The 7,655-nt window shown below is 45.2% G+C and overlaps 1 non-coding gene across 1 annotated transcript; it reads left to right on the top strand.

The window, feature by feature from the left end:
* The first annotated feature begins 528 nt into the window (after positions 1-528).
* Positions 529-601, top strand: trnam-cau (transfer RNA methionine (anticodon CAU)). Its single transcript has one exon. It is a non-coding gene; the product is annotated as a tRNA-Met (tRNA).
* The last annotated feature ends 7,054 nt before the right edge of the window (positions 602-7,655 follow it).

Raw genomic sequence — 7,655 nt, 5'->3', positions numbered from 1 at the left:
AGACACAGAAAGCTTTCAGGTTTGAGAAAGGAAAAGCGCCAATATTTTAAGCAGTAAGCAATCTGTAAAGTTAAGAAAGCGGCCTTGAGCTCAACACCATTCGCTCCAAAAGCAAGTTTGCTACTTTGCGCCGGAATTAAACCAGCGATTTAAGAGTAATTTTGCTTTCAAGATTTAATCTCTACAAGTTTTCCGCATTACCAGCTGAGCTATCGAAGGGAAGCAGCAAAGGTGATTGTTCACCGTGCGCCTTTTGACACTCCCGGACTCGTGGAGTTGCGTGGGCATGATCGAGACTGACTCGGTACCTGCTCATACCGCAGCGCTTTGAGAGTGTGAGCTGCTCCTTACTCTCCACAACCTGGGTTAGTGGAGCAATGGAGAACGTGTCTGGCCAGAATTCAGAAGATTGTTGGTTCGATTTCCACCTGGATGGAGAGTTTTTTGCAAACTGCCGATTAGTTTATGATTTTACAACTTGCAAACTGTCCTACTTGGTAGTGCTGCCTGGATATATATGGATCAAGTGCCTTCTTAGCGCAGCAGGCAGCGCGTCAGTCTCATAATCTGAAGGTCCTGAGTTCAATCCTCAGAGAAGGCATCTTTAAGCTTTTTTTTTCCATCTTTGCTCAAGACCAAAATCAAGAATTTTTGCTGCCTGCAGCACACCAAAAGATTTGCTGCCCCTTGACCCCTCTGTACCGTAGCACGCAGTGAAGCTTAAGAAGTACATGGACCATGGGCTCGCTGAAAACTGACACCACTTTTGTTTCTGGACAATTGACCCAAGTCAAAAGGTGAGTGGAGAATGCAAGAAACGATCCTACTATCTCTCACATGCTCAGCGAGCACTCTATCAGAATCATAGAAAGGTTACAGCACGGAATGAGGCCATTTGGCCTATCGAGTCCATACCAGCTCTATGCAAGAGCAATCCAGCTTGTCCCACTCCCCCGCCCCATCCCCGGAGCCCTGCAAATGTTTTCCTTTCCATGATTGAATCACCCCCTCGGGCAGTCCATTCCAGATCCTAACCACTCGCTGCGTAAAAAAGTTTTTCCTCCTGTCACATTTGGTTCTTTTGTCAATCAACTTTAATCTATGTCCTCTGGTCCTTGACCCTTCCGCCAATGGGAACAGTTTTTCTCTATCTACTCTGTCTAAATCATTCATGATTTTGAATACCTCTATCAAATCTGCTCGCAAAAGTTTCTGTTCCAAGGAGAACAATCCCAGCTTCTCCAGTCTATCCATGAAACTAAAATCCCTCATCCCTGGAATCATTCGAGTAAATCTCTTCTGCACCCTCTGCAAGGCCTTCACATCTTTCCTAAAGTGCGGTGCCCAGGAGTGGATACAATACTCCAGTTATGGCCGAACCAGTGTTTCATAAAGGTTCATCATGACTTCCATACTTTTGTACTCTATGCCTCTATTTATAAAGCCATGGATCGCGTATGGTTTTGAACTGCTTTTTCAACCTGCACTGTCACCTTCAATGATTTGTGCACATACACCCCCAGATCTCTCTGTTCCTGTACCCATTTTAGAATTGTGCCCTCTAGTTTATATTGTCTCTCCTCGTTATTCCCACCGAAATGCATCAATTCGCATTTTTCTACGTTAATGTTCATCTGCCACGTGTCCGCCCATGACAACGGCGTGTCTATATCCTCTTGAAGTCTATCACTATTCTTCTTACTGTTTACTACCCTTCCACTGTGGGAGAACCTTCACCACACGGACTGCAGCGGTTCAAGAAGGCGGCTCACCACCACCTTCTCAAGGGCGATGAGGGATGGCCAGCGATGCCCACATCCCATGAACGAATAAAAAACAATTTCGTGTCCTCTGCAAATTTGGAAATTGTGCCCTGTACACCCAAGTCCAAGTCATTAATATATATCAAGAAAAGCAGTGGTCCCAGCACTGACCGCTGAGGAACAACACTATATACTTCCCTCCAGTCCGAAAAAACAACCGTTCACCACGACTCTCTGTTTCCTGTCCCGCAGCTAATTCTGTATCCATGTTTCTACTGCCCCCATTATTCCATATTTGTGGTTGTTTATTGTAAATTGCCCTTCACAGTAGCTGCTTCGCACTCGCCTCCAAGCGGCTCCACGACCAGCAGAGAAATCTTGCCTTGGGTTGGCCCCCTCCCTGAATACAATCAATACTTTACTCCAATCGGTAGTATCGAGCATCAGCAAGTGAGCAACAGTAGAACTGGAAGCCACAGCAATCGTGAATGATGCTGAGAAGAGCCCGAGCCTGCGGAAGGCAGACGAGGTCACCGGAAAGGAACAGCGGCCCCGAGTTTGAGGGAGCAGCGAAGGCCCTGTCTGTCTGACTGACTGACAGAAGTCTTTTGCCTGAAAGCGGTTTGAAGTGTTGTTACGCAAAGGCACTCCCTGCCGGTGAGCAGACGCAAATGCTCGAGCAAAACAGCCGTTTTCGGGCAGACACAGAAAGCTTGAATGTTTGAGAACGGAAAAGAGGTGCCCTGTGCCTCAGCGCCAACATGTTAAGCAGTCGGCTGTCTGTAAAGTTATGAGAACGGCCATGAGCTAATTGCTGCTTATTCCAAAAGCACGTTCACTACTTCGAACCAGCGACACTAAGGATGATTTTGATCTACTTTTGTATTAAACACTTCGATTCGACCAGCTGAGCTATCCATGGGAAGCAGTTAAGGTTTTTCCCTTTGGTGATTGTTCACTGTGCGCCTTTTGACACTCCTGGGCTCATGGAATCGTGTGGGCATGACCAAGATCGACTCGGTACCTGCTCATACCGCAGCGCTTTGGGAGTGTGAGCTCCTACTTACCTTGTATCAGTTGGGCCAGTGGAGCAATGGACAACATGCCTGTTTACTGATAAGCCCATTGTAGATTCGGTTCCCATTTCACACGAAGGTTTCTGTAAACTTTTTTTATTACATTACTACATAAAATTTAAGAATACACAGAGTTAAAATTAAATTTCACAATTTCGAAGCAATACAATACAATAAAGACCGTGTCTCACGGTATGGCCCGTCCAGTTAAAGGGGCCACACCATGAGATCTCACGGTGTGACCTGTCCAGTTAAAGGGCCTCACCCTGTGATCATAAGACCAAAATAGATGGGAGTAGGAGTTGGCCATTCGGCCCCTCGACCCCGTTCCGCCATTTAATGAGATCATGGCTGATCTGATTTTTACCTCAACTCCACTTTCCCGCCTTTTCCCCATATCCTTTGACTCCCTTGCTGACCAAAAATTTGTCTGACTCAGCCTTGAATGTATTCAATGGCTCAGCCTCCACAGCTTTTTGGGGTAAAGAATTCCAAAGATTCATGACCCTCTGGGAGAAGAAATTCCTCCTCATTTCCGTCTTAAACGTGCGAACCCTTATTCTGAGACTATTGCCCCTAGTTTTAGATTCCTCCATGAGGGGTTCCATCCTCTCAGCATCTACCCTATCGAGTCCCCTCAGAATCTTGTATTTTTCGGTTAGGTCTCCTCTCATTCTTCTAAACTCCAACGAGTATAGACCCAACCTGTACAATCTTTCCTCATGAGACAACCCATCCATACCTGGAATCAACCAGGTGAACCTTCTACAGGCATTTGGAGAGGCAGGGAGTGATTAGGAACAGTCGGCATGGTTTTGTGAGAGGAAAATCATATCTCACGAATTTGATTGAGTTTTTTGAAGGAGTAACCAAGAAGATAGATGAGGGCTGTGCAGTAGATGTGGTCTACATGGACTTTAGCAAAGCCTTTGACAAGGTACCGCATGGTAGGTTGTTACATAAGGTTAAATCTCACGGGATCCAAGGTGAGGTAGCCAATTGGATACAAAATTGGCTTGACGACAGAAGACAGAGGGTGGTTGTAGAGGGTTGTTTTTCAAACTGGAGGACTGTGACCAGCGGTGTGCCTCAGGGATCGGTGCTGGGTCCGCTGTTATTTGTTATTTATATTAATGATTTGGATGAGAATTTAGGAGGCATGGTTAGTAAGTTTGCAGATGACACCAAGATTGGTGGCATTGTGGACAGTGAAGAAGGTTATCTGGGATTGCAACGGGATCTTGATAAATTGGGCCAGTGGGCCGATGAATGGCAGATGGAGTTTAATTTAGATAAATGTGAGGTGATGCATTTTGGGAGATCGAATCAGGCCAGGACCTACTCCGTTAATGGTGGGGCGTCGGGGAGAGTTATAGAACAAAGAGATCTAGGAGTACAGGTTCATAGCTCCTTGAAAGTGGAGTCACAGGTGTATAGGATGGTGAAGAAGGCATTCGGCATGCTTGGTTTCATTGGTCAGAACATTGAATACAGGAGTTGGGATGTCTGGTTGAAGTTGTACAAGACATTAGTAAGGCCACACTTGGAATACTGTGTACAGTTCTGGTCACCCTATTATAGAAAGGATATTATTAAACTAGAAAGAGTGCAGAACAGATTTACTAGGATGCTACCGGGACTTGATGGTTTGACTTATAGGGAGAGGTTAGATAGACTGGGACTTTTTCCCCTGGAGAGTAGGAGGTTAAGGGGTGATCTTATAGAAGTCTATAAAATAATGAGGGGCATAGATAAGGTAGATAGTCAAAATCTTTTCCCAAAGGTAGGGGAGGCTATAACGAGGGGACATAGATTTAAGCTGAGAGGGGAGAGATATAAAAGGATCCAGAGGGGCAATTTTTTCACTCAAAGGGTGGTGAGTGTCTGGAATGAGCTGCCAGAGGCAGTAGTAGAGGCGGGTACAATTTTGTGTTTTAAAAAGCATTTGGACAGTTACATGGGTTAGATAGGTATAGAGGGATATGGGCCAAGTGCAGGCAATTGGGACTAGCTTAGTGGTATAAACTGGGCGACATGGACATGTTGGGCCGAAGGGCCTGTTTCCATGTTGTAAACTTCTATGATTCTCTGAACTGCCTCCAATGCAAGTATGTCCTTCCTTAAATAAGGGCACCAGTACTGTATGCTGTCCTCCAGGTGCGGTCTCACCAGCACCCTGTACAGTTTTAGCATGACTTCCCTGCTTTTACACTCCGCTCCCACATAAATAAAGGCCAATATTCCGTTTGTCTTCCGGATTACCTGCTGCACCTACATGTTGACTTTTTGTGTTTCATGTACGAGGACACCCAGATCCCTCTGTACTGCAGCATTTTGTAGTATTTCTCCATTCAATTAATATTTGCTTTTTTATTTTTCCTCTCAAAGTGGATGTCTTCACATTTTGCCACGTTATATTCCATCTGCCAAATGTTTGCCCATTCACTTAACCTGACAATATCCTTTTGCAGACACTTTGTGCCCTCATCGCAACTTGCTTTTCCACCTATCTTTGTATCATCAGCAAACTTGGCCATAAGATACTCTGTTCCTTCATCTAAGTCATTGATATATATTGTAAATAGTTGAGGCCCCAGCACGGAGCCCTGTGGCACCCCACTAGTTACAGATTGTTATTTGGAAAATGACCCTTTTATCCTGACTCTTTGTTTTCTGTTAGTTAGCAAATCCTCTATCCATGCCAGTATATTACCCCAACACCATGAGCTCTTATCGTGTGCAGTCATCTTTTATATGGTACCTTATCGAACGTCTTTTGGAAATCCAAATATACTGCATCCATTGGTTCCCCCTTATCCACCCTGAGCATTACTTCCTGGTGGTGGATGGGGTGCCAATCAAGCGGGCTGCTTTGTCCTGGATGGTGTCGAGCTTCTTGAGTGTTGTTGGAGCTGCACTCATCCAGGCAAGTGGAGAGTATTCCATCAAACTCTTGACTTGTGCCTTGGAGATGGTGGAAAGGCTTTGGGGAGTCAGAAGTTGAGTCACTCGCCGCAGAATACCCAGCCTCTGACCTGCTCTTGTAGCCACAGTATTTATGTGGCTGGTCCAGTTCAGTTTCTGGTCAATGGCGACCCCCAGGATGTTAATGGTGGGGGATTCGGCGATGGTAATGCCGTTGAATGCCAATGGTAAGATAGTTAGACTCTCTCTTGTTGGAGATGGTCATTGCCTGGCACTTGTCTGGCGCGAATGTTACTTGCCACTTATGAGCCCAAGCCTGGATGTTGTCCAGGTCTTGCTGCATGCGGGGACGGACTTCATTATCTGAGGGGTTGCGAATGGAACTGAATACTGTGCAATCATCAGCGAACATCCCCATTTCCGAACTTATGATGGAGGGAAGGTCATTGATGAAGCAGCTGAAGATCGTTGGGCCTAGGACACTGCCCTGAGGAACTCCTGCAGCAATGTCCTGGGGCTGAGATGATTGGTCTCCAACAACCACTACCATCTTCCTTCTTGCTAGGTATGACTCCAGCCGATGGCGAGTTTTCCCCCTGATTCCCGTTGACTTCAATTTTACTCGGGCTCCTTGGTGCCACACTCGGTCAAATGCTGCCTTGATGTCAAGGGCAGTCACTCTTACCTCACCTCTGGAATTCAGCTCTTATGTCCATGTTTGTACCAAGGCTGTAATGAGGTCTGGAGCCGAGTGATCCTGGCGGAACCGAAACTGAGCATCAGTGAGCAGGTTATTTGTGAGTAAGTGCCGCTAGATAGCACCGTCGACGAAACCTTCCATCACTTTGCTGAAGATCAGTGATCGAAATTTCGCTTTCCCCATGAGTGATCTGTGTTCGATTCGCGGCCAATGCACTCTCAATTTCATTTTAGATCTTTAATTCGCCAGCACCACTCAACCCCGCTTATAGCTGAAATTCACCATTTATTTAGGGCTGCAAGTAGTGTGGCCACTGTTTTCGGCCAGAATGGAGATGATTGGGTAATTCCCCCGTCAATCACTGCTGTAACTGACTGGGATTAATTTTACACACATAATTTGTATTATGTAATTATCCTCCCCTCATTGCATTTTACAAACATACAAACATACGAACAAGAACTAACAGCAAAAGATACTCTGGTGCATCCAGCCTGTCTCATGCAATTCTCATACCTTGTGTTTCACACTAAATACAATCCCCACTCCACCCAAAACTACGCCATCTCCTGTGAGAGGCGAAAAAACAAATGAAAACTCAGGCCAATCTGGGGGGAGGGGGAATCTTGGAGTTTCCTCTCGACCCTTAGGAGATCGAAACTGGAGTAGGAGGTTATTCTGGCTCTGGATAATTCTATGCATTACCTACCTTTTGCATGCGATGATCTTCCCCAGCCTGAAAGAGGTCCAGCTCTCGATTGAAATATTGCTGGAGAAACAATCAATTTATATTATGTAACTATCCTCCACTCATTGCATTTTACTGGATCAATAATCAATATATATTATGTAACTATCCCCCACTCACTGCATTTTACTGGATCAATAATCAATTTGTATTGTGCAACTATCATCCACTCACATACTGCATTCTTCTGGCGAAATAATGAGTTTGTATTCTGTAAATCTCCTTTTAAAGTCCGACGTTATGTATTTGTTTGTCTATATTAGGAAGTGTATGCATACTTTGTTTAAAATTGTTGTAGATTTACAGTAAAGTAGTAAAATATCTGGCAATTTCTGAAGCAAGTAGAGTTTGTTGAAATATCAGAGGTTTTTGCAAACATGCTGAGAAGGTGGGAGTTATAGAATCGAGGTTCTACAGCGTCACCTCTGGTGGACAGGTGTAAT

The sequence above is a fragment of the Heptranchias perlo genome, unplaced genomic scaffold (assembly GCF_035084215.1).
Source record: "Heptranchias perlo isolate sHepPer1 unplaced genomic scaffold, sHepPer1.hap1 HAP1_SCAFFOLD_129, whole genome shotgun sequence".
Taxonomy (NCBI): Eukaryota; Metazoa; Chordata; class Chondrichthyes; order Hexanchiformes; family Hexanchidae; genus Heptranchias; species Heptranchias perlo.
Note: the sequence above shows the minus strand (reverse complement) of the source record. Positions and strands in the feature narration are given on the sequence as shown.